This window comes from Protopterus annectens, chromosome 4.part0, assembly GCF_019279795.1.
Source record: "Protopterus annectens isolate FY-2018-M chromosome 4.part0, PAN1.0, whole genome shotgun sequence".
Lineage (NCBI taxonomy): Eukaryota > Metazoa > Chordata > Ceratodontiformes > Protopteridae > Protopterus > Protopterus annectens.
The window spans coordinates 315,745,615-315,765,569 of NC_056733.1; the positions used below are offsets into that span (position 1 = coordinate 315,745,615).

Genomic DNA, 19,955 nt, shown 5'->3' on the forward strand with positions numbered 1-19,955 from the left:
AGCCACATGCTCCAGGGATCTAAACCCTTGTCATCACAATGAACAAAACATGCTGGAGGGATAGGTTCCTGGCCCAGAGACTCCCCATACTCTAGAATAGACTGCCCATACATGTCAAGCAGAGCACCTCCTTGGTCCTCTTCAAAAGGAACCTTGAGGATTAGATGGGAGATAGGAAATTCGCCCCGAGGATCACATCAGTCACCCTGCTAGACAGGGGTCCAGGGAAGTAAATATTGTGGGAAGAAATATCCAGGGAATTGTTATGGCTAGCCTACTACCAACCTATGAACCTATGAACCTATATATGCCGTGCACACAAGGCCACTAGTCTGTATTGCCCATACTGTCACATACAGGTATAGCGGTATCCCTCTTAATATCTCCAGATGTAACATGGTACCATGCCAAGACAATGTGCATGGTTACCCAAAGGGGATGATGATGCATTTTTTGGCATTCAGCTTGAGGCCATGTTTCTGGCACCAGTCATTTGTTTGGGTGAGACCCTCTTGGAGGATGTCCACATCACTTGGGGAATTGATGATTGTGTCCAGCATGCAGTCATCTACCAACATGGTCAGCCATAGCCCACTGGTTTTGGCCTGCACCTTAGAGAAGTATATCCTGAAAAACAGAGGCCCCAAGGCCGATCCCTGGGGAACGCCGCTCATTATGGGTCTACTGCTTGAGGTAGCTTCCCCTATTTTATTTGGTGGGTTCTACCAGTCAACCAGTTTGCTACCCATTTGGTAACATATGGATTGATGCCTAGCTGAGAGAGTTTATCTACTATGCCTAAGTGGGGAATAGTGTCAAAGGCTTTGGCCAGGTCAAGATAGGTGGTGTGTACTGCCTTCCCCTCGTCCATGGCTTTGGTGACTGTCTCAAAGAAGTTGACCAGATTTAACAGACATGACCTCCCCTTGACAAAGCCAAACTGTATGGGGTCAAGTGTTTGGAGGTTGCCAATGTCCCTGTTAATGAGGTCCATGATAATCTATTCCATGGCCTTGCAGATCAGGCTAGTTAGGCTGATGCGTCTATAATTTCCCAGATCTGTGGACGCTACACCTTTGTGTAAAGGGATAACAGTACCTGTCCTCCACTTGGCTGGGACAAAGCCGGTTCTCAGGCTTTGGTTGAATAGGGTGCCTAATGGTGCTGCAAGGGCATGCCTGAGTTCATGTAGGATGCAGCCTGGGATGTTATCAGGTCCCATGGAGGCTTTATTTTTTGCCTTTGAGAGGGCAGTGATGACCTGTTCCCTAGAGATAAGGGCTGAGGGGGCAGGTACTGGGGATGTCCTGATTTACTGATGGGGGGACAGAGAGGAGAAGTTTTTGCTGAATCTGTCAGCCAATAGATTAGCTATTACTACAGCATTTGTGTATGTGGTGTCCTTGACCACCAGTTCTGAAAAGATCTGGGTTTTTCTTTTGAGATTGCGGACTTATGTGAAGAAGGCCTTATGATTATTTCTAGTAGATGTGGCCAATTTGGACTCAAAGCTGGCTTTAGAGGATTTCACTAGTGCTCTTATTTGCTTGTTCAGGCTAAGGAGAGATTGCTTCCAATAACCAGTTGGGCACCTGCTCCGTCTTGGTCCTGGACAGTATTTTTTTCCTTTTGTTATATAGTTTATTTATTGTGGATGTCCACCAGACAGGTTTACTCTTCCTTGCAGAGGATGGTTTTGTTCTGTCAGATATTCCTGATTTCATGCATCTATGTAAATGCTCGTATAGTACTTTGGTGTAAATTTGCTAATTGGTGCCAGTTCCTACAGTGGGGTAGAGGGCTCTGAAGCTGTTTATACCACCCCTCAGGAGGTTGTATTCAGTCAACATGCCACACTCTTCCCCTGAGTGATCATTTTACATGGCAGTTTATGTCCTTTCACAGATCATTAACACAGATTCAGTAAAAAATGCTAGGAATGGGATATCACAATACTCTGCACTGACACTGTCATGTACTGTGCTTGGACCATATACTTTACATTCATACCTCTCAACTGTCCAGATATTTCCAGGATGTCCAGATGTTTTCTGTATCAAATTTGTGGCATTCTGCAATATGACTTGGATGATCTCTATACTCTTGTCAATATTACATGTATTTGAGTGCATACTTCTCAACTGTCCTGATTTATGCAGAATGCCCAGTTTTTGTCTCATATTTGTAATCTTTCCCCATAACATTTTTGTGTTTTGACAAATCATTGGCATGTCTTTGTGGAGTGAAGTCAAAAATTGATGACAGATATTTGAGTTTCAAATGTCATTCTCTTCTGGGAGCTCATACGACTGTACAGCCTATTATTCTATCCACTTTCTAAGTTTAAAGAGCAATATTAAAAATCTGTCCCTATTTCTGGCCTTTGTCTCCCACAATATTTATGGCTTTGTCCAGATTTCTTGCTCTAAGAGGTTGTGAGAATTTCAGTCTAACACATTTCTATGTGACATCTATGTCAAATATGTCTCTATTTCTGGTTATTTCTCCCCTCATTATGTTGGCCTTTCTGCAGATGTTTTGCACTAACAAATTGACAGCTATCTGTAAAGTCCTGGTGATCATTGTGGTATTCCTCACAAATCTGTGGACCGTAGGTGCTCTGTTTTACACAGAACTGATATCCACATTTGCTTACATGGTTTATTGGCCAGGAATAACGTTGCCAGCCATGAAACCTGGCTTAGATGGGCCACTCATAATTAATATGCTTTGCTTGCTACCGCTCGCAGTGCACCATCGCTCAAACATGTAAACTCTGTCATGTAGGCTTGTCAGATAGCCTGCACGGAACTATCCCAGGGAAAGATTATATTCAAGTAGTAGAAGAGAGGTTGCATCAACTGGTTTGAGAAGTAAGTCTTGATGATGTTCAGGAATTATTTTCCTTGAACTATGTTTGTCAATTAATGGATAGATTGTTGAAATCTCCTAAGATGACTGTACTCAAATTGACAATTACAGAATCTAGTTTAAGTTGCTGTCATGCACTATGAACATGATGGTGGGTGTCATGTAATTAACCACGATGTGAAATGTGGCTTTAGCTGTAATTACCAACACATGTGCACATTCTAAGTCATTATCCATCTATGTTTATATATGGGACTGTGTGTATAAATATCTGTGTGTGTGTAATGTCTGAATGCAGATATTATATAGTACATATTTTGGTTGTAAGTTGTGTGCTCCAGGAATAATTACATATTCCACTGCATCTTTGAAGCATTAGGCAGAATAAAATGTTCGCATCAAAATATATGTAAAAAATGTATACTATTAATAAAACAAATATAAAACAATTTAACAGATTTTTCTGTGTAGAATGATATCATCCAGGGTGGACATTTCAATGAAATAATAGGCATTCCTCATCTCTCAGTAGGTGCAGAAGTCAAGGTTGCAAGTTGGAGTTTCTATTGTAGAGGGTTTGATTCTCTCAGCCATCATCTGCCTACTGTGTGATCTTGAGCAAGTCACATAACCAAACATTGCTCCTAGGTCAAATCTAAAATGGGAGTGTGTGTCAAGTGGGCCTAGCTAATTAAAAAATACCTATTTATTTATTTATACCAGTTTCGACTTTTCCAATGAAACACACACCCTCTTAAACAATATTGCTTGCTTATTTTAATGATATTTGTTGACTTGGTAATGTGTTTTTATTTATTTTATTTATATTGTTTTAATTTATATTTGTTTACTGGGTAGTGCACTGATCTCAATGTCCCATTTGCAGGCACAGCTCTAGGTCAATAGGATCATAAAAGAAGTGAACAAAAACATATTTATAGATACAAGGATATTCAAAAAAAACAAGCATACACATATTTGCAAATTAAAGAATTTTATCCTAATGGATTAATTTCAGCCACAGACCAGGGTGTTCGAGGACAGTGGTTTGGCATGATGCAAAAAAAGATAAGTTCATGCAAATATGCATGAGTTTTTCTATAGACTGACTATATAAGCTAATTTACACAGTAACACATTAGACACAGGTTATATGAAGGTTCATACATGTTATACATTTGCAATTTAACATATTTGCATAATACATAATAAATCTACTAATTTTAAAATAACTGCACTGTTGGAAGTTCAGTATATTTGTTTAATTACGTCATTATTTATCTATAATTTAGATTGTGGCATTCCTGTAAAGCCAACAAAAATTCTACACTGTTTTAGAACAAGGCCATGATACGACTTTCAGTTGTGATTTTTTTTTGCATTTCATTCTTTTGAAAAACATCTCAGAAGATAATAATTTAATTTGAAGTTTTGCAAGAGGTCATCAATGTAGCATAATGTTTCTGTATTATAACGCCATGACGTTGAAATAACTGACATCTAGAAATACCAGATAAAGACAGATTGCACTTTACCCTGTCTTGTTTCATTACAAGAAGGATTATAAAAGTGTTCTTACAAGCTTGGTTTTGCAAGCTAAACAAGAGATGAAACATATTTGGTTGGAAGAACAGGTCTAGGTAAGATGCTCACCTGAGATTTCTCAATGGAGATTATTGAACTTCTTAGCTTTGAAGCTGGGAGCTTGCTTGTTGTTTCTAGCAATTTGTTAAAACACTTGAGCTGTGGAAACAAATGAAAATATTGCATTAAAATCTGGCATTTCTTTTCCAAACAAATAATTCCAGTATAGTTACCTATGCAAGGGTACAGGTTTCCTTTCTTTAGTGCAAACTGTAAAAGTATAGTACGTGTCACTATCCTTTCCAATTTTAAACAGTGAACATAATTAAATGTGGGAAAAGCAATTAATTATGGTCATACACAGGCAAAAGATGTGAAGGTGAAGGCTGATGTATTTCTTGCATTGATCATGAATGTGTCTTTAATGTGTGTGCTATGGCTGTGGTCAGCCCTGCCATGAGAATAATTTGAATGAAATAGATGAGCCAAAAAGAGAAGGAAAAGTCAAGGGGGCATGTTACTGAATAACGTAGGAAAAGGCATTTTCATGAGGGAGTCCTGCTTCATAATCCATCATTTACTCAAACTGCAGAAAGGGAGTAAGGGTCTGACATGCAGGTGCTCCCTTCTCATCTCTGGTATTAATCTAAATGCCAAACAAAAGGCCTTATGGAATGCTCAGTCCCTTCTTGTCAGCAGCAGTCCCTAATTTCATGAATCACAGAAATATTTCAAGGCATTATTTATCAAATACCCAAGTCAGCAAGCAGTTGTAAGGCAATGTATCCAATCTGACTGCTCATTTTATCTCCGATCAGGAGATACAGAGTGATCATTAGATCAACGTGCCTTGGGTGACAAGATGAATGAGAAAGAAATATATACATGGCCAGCATAAAGGGAAATTGTTGACCAAAACATATAGATCATCTTAGTAGATTTTTTTCTGAAGGAGGGCTAACTGATTTTTAACTAGTTTTTTATTGAATTCCTGGATAATTCATTGCTGTGCAGCAACCATTTTGTCTAGAATACAAGCTGTGCTTGATTCATGAGGTAAGAGGACAAAGGAATGGTATACCTTCCAAACTGTTAATTCAGAAATTTTAATTAAAAAAGAAATGTCAAACAAATCTATTTTTTACAGTTATGTTCACTATTGTAGCTTGCCAGAAGCATGCTATAGCATACAGAACATGTAAAGTATGTATGTTAGTATTCATATTATAATGCTTGGCATTTTTCTTCTTTTGTGTTTTTTTTATATCTGTAGTAAATAAAAGACTGTACTACTGAGAGTTGTACTAAGTATGAGATCAGTGGATAAATGTTTCTCATAGCCAATGTGTCATAATGCAATAAAACCATTTAATACACACTCACATTAAATAAATTAATTTTACTTGTAACATTGTGATAAGCGTGCTTCTGAAGGAAAACCAAAACGCTTGCATTTTTTCCAGATGTGGGTTTTTGTTTAAATGCTGTCCAGCATTTGATTGCACACTCAAAGACAGAAGTGTGTCACACAAACAAAGCTATTACAACCACTGAGACTTTGGCCAACATTCCCTGATACAAGTTGCATGAGCAAACATTTTGTTGTATTATATTTCTTCCCCAAGTGGTTCAATGAAATCTCACATAGCTAGGCTATATAAGTCTGTAATCACTTGTCAAGGTTTAATACATCTTTAGATGCATGCTTAAGCTAGCAGCATTAGTTTGATGCAATAAACTTTTTTTCAGATTAGTAAAACTCTCTCATTCTCCTTATTTTACTTATTAAAAATAATATTATTAAGTGCACATGCACTAGGAGAAACATATGAACTCAAAAGGATTGATGTCACCTTTTTGTTTATACCATTACAAGCAATTTATTTGCAATGACAACAGAATTTCATGTAGGGTGAACGTAACTGCTTCTTCACTTTATTTTTAGTTTATAAGCTACCTGTGAACCCATTTTATTTACCTATAAATTAATTAACACACTGATTCATTTATTTTATAACTAGGTACATAATTTGCTATGAAGATCCTTTTCAGCAGCAGCCTATACCAAATCCAGAAAACAAAATATATGCTGATGAACAAGTGTACATGCATTCACATATAGTATATCAATGGACTCCACTGAGAATCAATATATAACATGAATTCATAAAGCAAACAGTCAACACTAGATGAAAAGCATTAAAATGCATGCATATGTGTGTGTGTGTGTGTGTGTGTGTGTGTGTGTGTGTGTATACATGAGTCTACTTTACTTATCGAATTTTCACTTGTTCGAATCCAAGACTGCCACTGACATTTCAGTGAAACTCCGGTTAAGCAAAAACATGGTCTACAGAACAGTTAGGGAAATGAACCACTTGGCAACCAGGGAAAATACAGCAAGGAAAAGAAATTAAACCGAACAGAATGGGAGACTTTGCTTCCCACACTCTCCATAACTAAATATACGAATTCTGCGATCACATTACACTGGGGAAAAGGAACAAGTTCACCCTGGCAGCCAAGTGGTTTGTTTTCCAGGGAAAACTGTTCTGTAGTTTTTGGTTTCGCTTAACTGGAATTTCACTGAACTGGAGTTGGCAATCTTGGATTCGAACAAGTGAAAATTCGATAAGTAAAAGTAGATCCATATGTATACATCTATATATATACATATACATATATATATATATATATATATATATATATATATATATATATATATATGGGTCTACCTGACAAGGTCGACAAGTCACAACATCAACAACCAGTTTACCGACACGAAAACACCGACAAGCCACTTAACCGACAGTTGAAATAACCGACATTTGAAATAACCGACAAATCTAACTCATAATTGCCGTAACAGTATAGTAGCAACTGAAGTGCACATATTTATTAATTCCAACATATAATACTCACATAACACACTATCTTGTAATGAAACTTTGTTATGTGACTATATAACTTAAACATGTACTACAGTAAAAGATACTTTTAAGCTAGTCACATCTTCATAGTTCAGTCCAAACATAACTCAAACGTACTCAGATCCACTGTTTACATCTTCAGAAGCCTTGCAATAGCCTGCACAAACTCTATGTTAGAATAATTTTCCGTACTTGCGATTACTGTTTCAAACTGTCTCTGCTTAAGTAATGTTTTCCTCTTTTTCGGTGATGAAACATACCCTGTAGACATTCGCACTCTTAGCTCATCTACCCGGTCTTGTTCACAAGCTAATATGTGCATTAGATATCTCAAATCAGTCCCCCTATCACCGAGCAAGCATTTTAACCTTCTATGCCACGCCTCCACTTTGTTTTGCGTATGAGGCAAAGATAGTTCATTCAATGCAAACACATTCCAAAATGAAATTGGGAACAATGGCGGAAATCTAATTGCAGATGTGAATCTAGTGTTAAACTTATGCCTCTTCCCATACATGTACCACTCTGAGAAGTATTGCACAATATCCTTTCCTTCTTTTGGAAATATTGCTCTGAGTTCTTCAAATGTTACCTTTACTTTCTCTTCAGGTAGGAAGGCTAGGGCTACCAATGATTTTACAGCAAGTTGCAGTTCCTGTGAAGTATTATACGTAGATGCCAAACCTAGGGATTGCACCTTTCGCCACATGTTCTGTCCAAAGTGAAAGAGACAACCTTTAGAACGGACATCAGGAAAGTTTAGTCTGATACTCTTTAAAGTAGCAATTTCGAAATCACATAACAGAAATTTAACTTGCATTTCTAAACCATGTGATGTCAGTAGGAGGAATATACCATGCCATAGATAGTTATATGCTTTTAGTGATTTCTTAGACATGAACGCATAAACCAGAGGTACAGATTTCAAATACTTCCCATATTTCACAAGTGCATGTACGCTGTACAATTGCTGTATTGTAACACCTTTACAGAAGAATGTCCCATCCATTAGCCATATAGTAGCCTGGCTTAAATCACGTAAATTATCTGCAGTGCTAAATACTATAACTGTTGTGTCAGTTCCCTTGTCTGACAAACATTTACTCAGGAATGCGTCATTTTTAAGTTTAAATTTGCTGACATCTATGTTATGAAGTGTTAGTGCAAACATTTTAGTCAATTCACACTTTAGGCGTCTAACGCGGTTCACCTGCTGTACCAGAGCTGCTCTTTGAGGGAGACAATGAATGGTAGCTAAGGAGGTTGACGCTAAAGCATCATCAACTATGAGAGCCGGTGTGTCTCTACCCATAGTAGCTCGAGCTTTTAGGTCACTGCAAACAACATATCGCTGTAATTCTCCTGGCTCTGCAGCATGGCAATGCGCAACTGATCTTTCAAGTCTATCGCCTTCAGGTAACCAAACGGTCACAGCTCTATCCTTACAGCTCTCAGTAAGTTTGTATTTACAGGACCAATATCGTTTACAGTCCCTTTTACGCTCAAGGTAGTAGAGGTAGTTGTCCACAACTAACATTGATTTCCCCTTTTGAGACTCTACAGTGTGATATATGCTTCCTAGTACTCCCGGGCAACTCACTTCAACACTCTCCATATTCTCTTCGGTGCTAAGCAGATAGCACGCCCATTAACACTACCATTTAAGCTTGTCTATATGTGTCTATTTGTTAATTATCTGTACGTAGCCATATGAACTCACTTCAACAGCTTGTCAGTATGTGTCTATTTGTTAATTATCTGTACGTAGCCATATGACTTTTACATTGTCGACGTTACGATTTGTCGGTTATTTCAAATGTCGGTTATTTAAACTGTCGGTGTGTTCATGTCGGTAAACTGGTTGTCGATGTTGTGACTTGTCAACCTTGTCAGGTAGACCCATACATATATATATATATATATATATATATATATATATATATATATATATATATATATATAGATAGCTATATATAGATATACACACACACACACACACACACACACACACACACACACACACACACACACATGCGTGCACATGCATGGGTTTATATTACTTCATCGAGTTTTCATAACCTTGAAATTCCTTTCGATGAAAATATACGAACGAGTTTCTGAAAACTCAAAATAAAAAAAAATTGATATCTTTGCTGGAGTCAAGCCCCCCCCCCCCCACACTCCTGCAAATTATATATATCAACTTCAAGATTGCATTACAGTGGAGAAAAGGGTAAATTCCCCTTTGAAGCAGTTGTATGTAGATGGTAGTACAGTGGGTATCAACAAATTTCACCTCATCTTTCCTGTAGTACAATCTTGGAGTTGATATACATATGTATATGAGTCTACTTCGACTCACCAAAAGTACATTTCTCCGAAACTGAAATAAGCAATCCCAGATCTGAGAAAGTGTGTTTCAATAAAAATGCCCTTTTACGAAACTCAATGCAGTGAATCCTAACAAAAAGGACACACACATACACACACATATATATATATATATATATATATATATATATATATATATATATATATATATATATATATATACTATCTCCAAGATTGCACTACAGTGGTGAAAAGGGAATATTCCCTTATTCTCACTGTACCACGATCTATGACAACTACTCGGTGTTGTTGGTATTTGTTGTATTGAGTTTCGTGAAAGTGAGTTTTCGTTGAAGCGCACTTTCGCAGAACTGAGACCGCTTATTTCAGTTTCAGAGAAATGCACTTTGGGTGGGTCAAAGTAGACCCATGTAAATATATACCATATATATATATATATATATATATATATATATATATATATATATATATATGTACATATATATCGATATATACATATATAATTTATTTTCAGGGTGTGTGAAAAGTGCAGATGGGCTTGCCCCCCATCCCTGCAAAAATGTAGATTTTTTTTTTTATTATTTTGCGTTTTCAGAAACGTTATCATATGGTCTCTACACACACACACACACACACACACACACATTTATATCACTTCAATGGGTTTTCAGAAACTCAAAATCCATATGGCCGAGATCATATGATTGTGTCCCTGCCCCACAAAATGTAGATTTTTTTATTTTTTTTATTTTGAGTTTTCTGAAACTTTATCATATGGTTTTGACCACAGGGATTACAAGTAGGTAATATAAACACATACACACACATATATTTTATATATATATATATTTATATATATATATATATATAGAGAGAGAGAGAGGGAGGGAGAAGTGGATTTGGACTTGATTTACAGCATAGTGTTGCAGACATGTAAAATTTGCATGGCATTCTTTCCATTTGTAAACATTATGTCGGCAACCATCAGAACGGTCAAACAGTAACTAATTCCATGCTGATCTCTGCTTTTTGATATTTTATAATATACCTGGTTACCAAATGGTAAATAAATTAATATGAAAACATCTGCTGATTTTTTTTCCAAAACTGCATGCCATGACAGTAAAACTATAAAGCTCTGTTGTAAGCATACTGTACCTGTTAGTCCGGTTTATCTGGAAAGATTATTGCAACTGATTGTGTAACTAACATGCATAGTAAAATTATTACAGCAGGTAAAGTAAACATACAGACTGGAAAACATTGTACTTGTTTTCCCAGAAAATGTTTCTGGCTGAGTATATAGTAATCTTTTCAAATATTTACCACGAGTGCTTTATATTTCTGTGAATCCTACTTTTGTTTTTTTCATACAGTCCCATTCTGAAGCCAAAACAAGTATCATTTTTTACAGTAAGAATTCCCACTTGCCTGTTTTTTTCACAGAACAATCTTGATCTGTACAGTTGTGACCTGCACAACTACATTAGAAATGGCAAATCAAGGAGAATAAAATCTTCATTTCTTTCTACTAAAATAATGCAGGCAATGGTGAGTCTGCATTTGAAACACCTTGGTATGGTATAGAACAACAGAAAAGACAAATAATCTGCAGCAGTAAATCTTTATGTGGGTTAGGGTTGGCTTGCCCTGAAAAAATTTTACATTTCCACAAGAAATGTCTCACTTTATGTGTATAGCACCCTACTTACTAAAGGAATAGCATATACATTTAGGCTATAACCATTAATTTACACTACTGTGTAAATTATCTACTAATTGCCTGTGTGGTCATTCATCATACAAGTCTATTTGATTCATTTTAAAAATTAAAGAAAATATATGTGCACAGACACATGCACATTATGTAAAAATTTGACTATTATCTTAAAATGTAGCTAAAATGGAAAGTAAAGTGAAAAATGTAAGTGAGTGGTAATCATTGACATTGGCCATGATGTATAGGGGTGACATACAGGCTCTGAGCCCTAGGTGATTTATAAACGTCTTATAACTGTGGCCTAGTTGCAGCTATACAGTTATACACCTGTAACAGGTGAGCTACCTGCCTAAATGGGATTTGGCTGTCATGTCTGCAATTCTTAAAACTGTTGGATTATTTGCATTTGCAACTGTACGAAAATATGGTAATAAAGTACAGAAAAAGTCCACCTACATGTAAAAGCAACCACTTAATAGAATTGCTCTTCTGATGTTTTGATTAGTATCACATCAGTAAGCCATAACATTATCAGTAATGTTGCATAAATGCCCAAATATGTAAAATAATGCACATTTCAAAAGATGTGTGTGTGTGTGTGGGGGGGGTGTCTGTGTGCATGCATGTGTGTGTGTGTGTGTGTGTGTGTGTGTGTGTGTGTGTGTGTGTGTGTGTTATGTGTGAGTATATCACAGTGCCCTCCCATCCACACAAGCACAATGTGAGAGCCCCACACATACCCTGGCAAATACAGTGTCATCACTCAGCACAAGCTAATGGGATGAGACAGTGCATCAGATCTCTACATTAAGGTATAAGCTATATAATTCTAATTTGTATTCATAGTCATTTTGTATGGGAAATCTATGAATTGGTCTTGGCCATAGCACGGCAGCATTGCTGTGACATTTAAAGTGCCACCAGGCCCCCCACTCACATTTATTGGAGGACCTGCATCTACCACTCTAGAGAATATATGTTTGTGTGTCTGGTAGGTGAATTTATGCAGATTGTCTTTTTTTGAAGGTCAAATAATAAATCTTTCACAGAGATTTTTTCCACAAGCTACTGCACAAGGTTTGAAGTAAGGCAATACAGAAGTGGTGTCAGTTTAGCACAAAGAGTGAAACTTACTACTGTGTGTGAACTCCACTGTTAAAGGTGAAGCTGTTCTTTTAAAAGCCTGTTTGTAACAAGGAATTATATTTATGACAACCTGTCATTTTCACTTTAAGTTATAGGTTTGCTGGTTGTTAACAAATACTCTGTAGGCATGCTGAAGTTCACTCTAGTTCCCAGGGATTCTCAGCTATGAATCCGAAGATTTCTATCAGTTGTCATCTGTGGCTGAGGACATTTTTTTATTTTTATTTAATTTTGAATGGTGCTCAAACTACACAGTTGGTAATGCTGAGTATTTTCAGATGGAGGGTCTCAGGCAACAGACAGACATTGCTGCTTATAGTATATGTACATCTTATGCATACATACACACTGCAGTAATGAATGCTATCAGCATGTTGGTAACATCTTTAATGTTTATGAATCACAGTACCCACATGACCTTCAATATTTATGGTGAAGTATTGAAAGTATCACCAATGCCTGAAAGATATAAGAGCTGCTTTTTTATTAAAGAGGATGGTGATGTTTTATTAAATAACCAGCCTCTTGGCTAATCTCCAAGTATTGCTACTGTTTGGCTAATGCTGAAGTGAAGAGTCAATATAAAGGAAAACGTATCGAACAAGAACTGTTGAAAACTCTGCTGTAAATAGATTATTTTTTATTTGTTCCCTGCGGTTATTGCAAGAAGCCAAATATTTGCATTGACCTTATAAATAATATTCACCTACAAAGTGGAAACTGACAACAGTTTTTTTTTTGTGTATATATTATCTCATAAGCACACACCACTGTATAAGCTATTGTGTGATACTTGTGTTTGAATCATGATCTTAGTCATTGTTTGTTACAGATAAGATCCCACTGAGTAGACTGTAAGTATTTTAGAAAGGGAAGTAGCTGGTTTTGTGTGTGACTGTGGTTGCTAATGCACAATGAAAAAGGCAGATGTGTTGTACTGTAGGAGATGCTGAATTGGGGGCATAATGACTTGGACAGAGCAGCTGCATAATTTATGGGAGGATTTACCTTCTGGTTCACCAGCACTAAGTCAGGGTTTGGAGCATTGATCCAAGAATTGGAGAGTGGACTCAAGCACACACTTAACACTTACTGTAGAAAATATTTTGGACCAGTGCTCCAGGTTATCTGATACATGGCACCATTTACTCCATCAGAGGAAACATCCACATGTCATATTCCACGTTGGTCAAAAAAACAGGGTCATTAACTTAGCAGAACCAATGCCCTTCTGATGACCACCATTTTGGCATAATTCTTTCTGATATTGTGCATATCGTTTCTTTAACAGACATTTCGTGGACTGTTTCCTGCTGAGGCTATATCCCACATTTAGCTGCAGTTGTGACTGTACTGTCCTCTCCTGGATATCTTCCTCTTCTTTGCCATTGAAGCTGAAATGTGTATGATTCCAGTTGCCATCCCATGCACTGATAGGAAGAGTCATGCTAACATGAAGTAAAGTGATTTGGGAATTGTCATAGAGGTGTATGTACTGTAAGTAAAGTAAACAGATTAGTACCATGTTGCTTGTTTGTTGTGTTTTTCTTCATGAATCAATTTATATTACACAATATACAGTGGTGTTTTATGTCATTCAGGTGTGGCCATGTTGTTGATGTTACATAGTAGTAGTGCTGTAGGAATGTGTTTGCTTTCTGTGTTTTGGTCCTGGACTATGTATGTGGTATGTATCTCATGTTCTGCATATAGGCCACTGCTATATAAAACAGTCAGACTTTCTACTTAATGTTTCCACCTCAGTGTTGTCATACATGACATATTGGCATGCACTTTTATATTACCATGCCTCTACCGGGTCTTGATGTGCAACCTGGGTTCAGTTTCAGCTACATCTATAGCAATGACTTTCAGTTTCTCGGATTAGGGGTTGTCATAGTGGATCACCGGTCCACAGATTGATTGGCAGTGGAGTTTTCATAGTGTTGAGTTGCCAGCCCAGTGCCCAACCCTCACAGAAGGCACAGACACACTCCTACTGCATGCCTTTAAAACTCACTCAACTGCATGGAGGACATGCAGACTCTGTACAGAAGGTGCTCCAGGTGCTGACTACTAATTGTGTCTTTTAAGGGATACATGGTATGCATGCGTTCTTACACTCACATGTGTGTTTGTGTGCACCATTAGTGCTTATGTGGCTGGCTATCTTGCCAAATGGACTTTTAAATCTGCCCTATATTATCTGTAAACAGCAACCTGTTTTCTCCATAGAACACATGTGTTGGCTGTTATGCCTTTTGTGATGTCTGTAAAATGTGTGTGTGTGTGTGTGTGTGTGTGTGTGTGTGTGTGTGTGTGTGTGTGTGTGTGTGTGTCTATGCCTATGTCTGTGTTTTGATTTTAATAAGAAGTTTGTAATTAGGCCATGCTGTTGTGTCTGACACTCCTTAAATGGTACACAGTTCCTCCATTTCTGTAATTTCTCTATTTGGTACATCCTGCTTGCACATCTTAACATCTTATATCAGTCACAGATGTTGCTGTGCTGTGTACTTACTTTGCTTTTAGAGATCCATTACTGGCTGGTATTGTACTGTGTCTTAGTTCTGTCTTGTACATGATTCATGATGCAAGAGCTGTGCAGGATTTGTTGTTTCCTACCGTATTCTGCTTTAACCTTGCTACAAAATGTATACCAGCACATATGAATCTGTATGAATGCACTGTTGCATAGAAGAGAAATTCTCACTCAGTCATGGTACAAAAATTAAAATGTTTCCTCATTAAAATTTGTAATGCTGATTGTTTGACTTTGACTCCTGGTGCATGCCTAGTCCACAATATAAGGATTTTTTATAGAAAATTGCCTTGGTATAAGTCCTAAGACCTTTGATGAGAATGCATCAAATATTACATTTGTTTATTCAAAAAAAAGTAGAATCCAAACAAATGTACTAGAGGCAAGAAAATCATGAGTCTAAAGATGGGATTACTTTTGCAACAGCAAACACATCTACATTGCTGCTGCAACACTAAAATCCATTCAGAGAAACTATTTGACATTTAGATAATGAATGCCCTACCTAAATCACTTTTTTATAGGTTCATAGGTTCATAGATGTGTACTAGGCTAATGGCCCTGAGGCCTTTACAAGCCTAGTCATAGGATCACTCTAGCATTGTGCCACCCAACCTTAGTTTCCAGTGCCTCTGTCGAGTAAAAACACTGGATTGATCCCCGGGGTGAACTTTCTATTTCCCATCCACTCATCAAGATTTCTCTTGAAGGGGGTCAGCAAGGTGCTCTGCTTTACATGTATGGGAAATCTATTCCATAGCATGGACAGTCTCTGGGTTATGAACCTGCCCCTCTAGTACATTCTGTTGATTGTGGTAGTGAGGTTGAGGTTTCTGGAGTGTGTGGTGCAGAGGGATTGGGATGTCTTCAGATGTAGCATTTCTAACAGAGCTGGGTCAGACATGGCTTTGTAAGTCAAGCAGAGATTGCCTGTTAGTAGACAATATAAGACAGAGAATAGTTGTAGTTTTTTTGAATCTGTCTATATAGGACTAGTGTTTAAGGCCTAGGATCCTCTTCATGAGGTACTTTTGCGGCCTCTCCAATTGTTGCAGGTGTCTAGTGAGGTACATGCCAAATGGGGCATTGTACTTGATGACTGGCCTAATGAGGGACGAGTAGAGGGAGACAATGACCATTTTCTTCCTGGATGCAAAACCCTTAGAAATTATATGTGCCACATAGAAGGACTTTCTGACCACAGTGGCAATGTGGTGATCAAAAGAGAGGTTGTTGTCAGCCTATGTTCCCAGATCTCTTATAATGCCTTCTGTGCTCAGTGGACTACCATCAATGTGGTAATTCATAGGAACCAGGTTTTTCCCAAAGGGAATGATGACACATTTTTTGGCATTGAGCTTAAGGCCATGGTTCTGACACCAGTTGTTGGTCTCAGTGAGGCCATTCTGTAGGATGTCAACATCACTTGGGGATTTAATAATAGCTCCCAACTTGCAATCACCAGCAAACTTTGTCAGCCAGAGTCCCTTCATGTTGGCCTGGACTTCAGAGAAGTAGATAACAAACAGGAGAAGACCTAGGACCAAATCCTGTGGGACTCCACTCGTGACTAGTCAGCAGTCTGACTTGGAGTCAGCTACTTTCACACTGTAGGTTCTATCCGTGAGCCAGTTTGCAACCTACCTAGTGATATAGGGGTTGATGCCTTGCTTAGTGAGTTTTTCTATGATTCCTGAGTGGGGAATGGTATCTAAGGCCTTGGCCAGATCAAGGTAGGCTGTATGAACCACCTTGCTTTCATCCACAGCTCTGGTGACTAACTCAAAGAAATCGACCAAGTTGAGCAGGCATGAACTACCCTTCACAAAACCAAACTGGGTGGAATCCAGAGTTTGGAGATTCCCTATACCCTTGTTTATTAGGTCCATGATGATGTGTTCCATAGCTTTGCATATCAGACTTGTCAGGCTAATAGGGCAATAGTTCCCAGGATCTGTAGTCACTCCTCCTTTGTGGAGAGGGATGACTGTAGCAGTGCGTTATTCAGTAGGGACAAAGCCTACGGTGAGGATGTGATTGAATAGGGCACACAGGTGAGGTGCCAGTTCACTCTGTAGTTCATGTGGAACACAGCCAGGGATATTGTCAGGTCCCATAGAAGCTGTATTCTCGTCCTTTGACAGTGCTGTTTTAACCTGTGCAGCAGTAATACTGAGTGCACGGCAATCTACTAGTATTATGATTGGTCCTTTGAGGTGGATAGAGGGGTAAAGTTGGTACTGAATCTGTTGGCCAGTATATTGGCAATATCTGTTGGCTTGGTATAGGAGGTACCATTGTGCAGTAGCTCAGAACAAGTCTGGGTATTTCTGTGGAGATTCTTTACATAACTATAGAAGGCCTTGTGATTGTCTTTACTATCTGCTACAATTCTGTTTTCATAGCTAGCTTTAGAGGATTTGATGAGGGATCTCAACTTTTTGTTGAGGCTGATAAGGGAGTTTTTCCAGTCTTGGGACTTCACCTTATTCCACATCAGTTTCCTCCTTCTGTTGTAGTGTTTGTTTATGGCAAGGGATCACCAGATTGGATTCATTTTTTTGGAGGAGAGTGTCTTGGTTCTATTGGGTATGGCAAGATCCATGTATTTGTGTACATGTTCATGCAGTGCATTGGTGTATGCTTCGTCGATCATGCAACTATTCCCCATTTGCATGGGTGCCATGAAGTTAACCACCTCTGTTTTAGGAGCCCATTTTTGGCTTTGGAGAAGTTTTTCATGGTGGTTACATTTGCGGGGGGGGGGGGGTAGGGGGTGTAAGGGATTTGGATTTCCAAGGTGATTAGTTTGTGGTCAGATCTAACCAGGGAGGAGTTGATTACTGGTGTAAGCAACAGTCGCCCATGTTAGTAATGACCAGGTCAAGGATGTTGCTACCTCTAGTGGGGAAAGAACGAGCTGGTCCAGGGAATTGGAATTAATAAATTCCAGGACACGTTGGGCAAGTGTATTGGTACATGAGTAGTTTTCCTAGTTAATGGAGAGGTAGTTGAAGTCACCCAGTATGAGAGTGTTAGGTTGGACCCTAATATTCTCTGGGGTGCTTAGGAACGTGAAGTGTGAGTCATGGGACATGGTTGTGGACCTATAACAGGCTACAACCTGAATCTCTGTCTTACCCAATGTTAGCTGCACCTGAAGTATCTCTGATGTGTTATGTTGGGCTACCAGTCTGGAGGTGTGCTCATCCTTTACAAATATGGAAACATCACCACCTTTGGAGCTTTGGTCTAAGTTCTGGGGCCGAAAGGTGTGGAATTAGCCTGGTAGTGCAGGGGTGCTTTCTCCTGCCTTAACCAGGTCTCTGTTACAGCACAGATGTCGATGTTCTCCATTTTAAGTAGTGCTTCGAGCGAGTGCATTTTGAGATTTAGACTTCTAGCATTGATCAGCATGACCCTCAGATTGCATTTGTTTGTAGCTGTTATGGTGGTAATTTGGTCTTTGGAACACCGCCTAAAAAAGGCACTATAGAGGTGGCAAGAATCTTGGCCAGTATCCTGAAGCCAAGGGCTGACAGATGCAGGCCATCTCTGACAAAGCATCGAGGTCTGTCAATCATGTCAGCCCAGGCAGACAGATACTGGATCCCCTTAGAATGACACCAGAAATTTAGCCAGTTGTTGAAATCAGTCATTTTCTGCTTGTATGGTGGTATCATTCTGGGTTATGGTAGGATGCTGTGCAGGACTAGGGTCATACCTGCCTGGGCTACATAATTCGAGAGCTCCTTCATGTCTCTTTTCTTGTAGTCCAGGGAGGTACATCTCAGGTCATTTACACCCACATGTACAATGACAGAGTCATATTTGTACCTGTTGTTGAGAGACCTGAGTGCGTGCATTATGTAGTGGATCCTGGCATCTGACAGGCAGCTGACTGTTGTTTTCTCCTTATTCAACCTAGTGAGTGGGACATCAGTGTTCCTCACTATCGAGTCAGCTATGACTAGTGTGTTGGGCATGCTGTTTTGCCTTAGTGGCTTTGGTTGACTGCCACACTGTTTAGGAGAGTTATGTGTCTCGTGATTAGTGTTCTATTGCGGTAGTCGAGTGCATTTCTGCCTTGGAGGTCTCTGCTGTTTGGGTAGATTTTTATTGAGAGCCTCCATGAAGGTGGGCCTGTGGTTTGTGTTTTTATGTAAAGGCAATTCTGGTGTGTGTTCTGGAGGGCTATGTGCTTCAGGCAGAAACAAAATGTACAACTTTTTCAAATAAATATTAGTCATAACACACTTTGGCATGGAAAGTGCTACAGTTGGACTCGAACCGTGAATGCCTGGTCATAAGGAAAATGCTCTGCCCACTACCCTACTGCTATGCTGCTTTGTTTGCATATATCTTCCTTGTTATCCTCTTCAGCCATTAAAGCACGTAATAGTACTGTTGTATTAAGCACTGTTACTCACGCCGTGCACCATAAATTGAATGTGTAGGAATGCCTGTATATGACAGGTATAATTCCCAGAGGCCATTTAGTACAACTGAGAGCCACATAGACAGTAAACAGGGAAAATGCAGGTAACAAAGCCCAAATAGCACATGCAACTGAGATGTAAACTGTTGTTGTTTAGCACACACAGCCATGGTTCGAATCCTGCCAGTGGTAGTACTCTGCATACAGAATCATACCTCACAACTGTAAAGATATGTCCAGAATGTCCAGTAAAGTGCCCATATCTGTTGCCTATCAATCTGTCCCCCTGGAGAATCAGTGGGATGATCCCAGATGTACAGGCAGCAAAAAGGAAATACAACTGATTGACACACATCTATGTGAACAAAGCTG

At 38.7% G+C, this 19,955-nt stretch overlaps 1 long non-coding RNA gene across 1 annotated transcript in view; it reads right to left on the bottom strand.

Annotated features, from left to right (window-relative positions):
* Positions 1-19,955, bottom strand: part of LOC122800123 — a 195,545-nt gene that overhangs the window by 59,384 nt on the left and 116,206 nt on the right. The window contains exon 2 of the long non-coding RNA XR_006364535.1: positions 4,525-4,614. This is a non-coding gene — a long non-coding RNA (uncharacterized LOC122800123). The remainder of the gene's footprint in view (positions 1-4,524; positions 4,615-19,955) is intronic.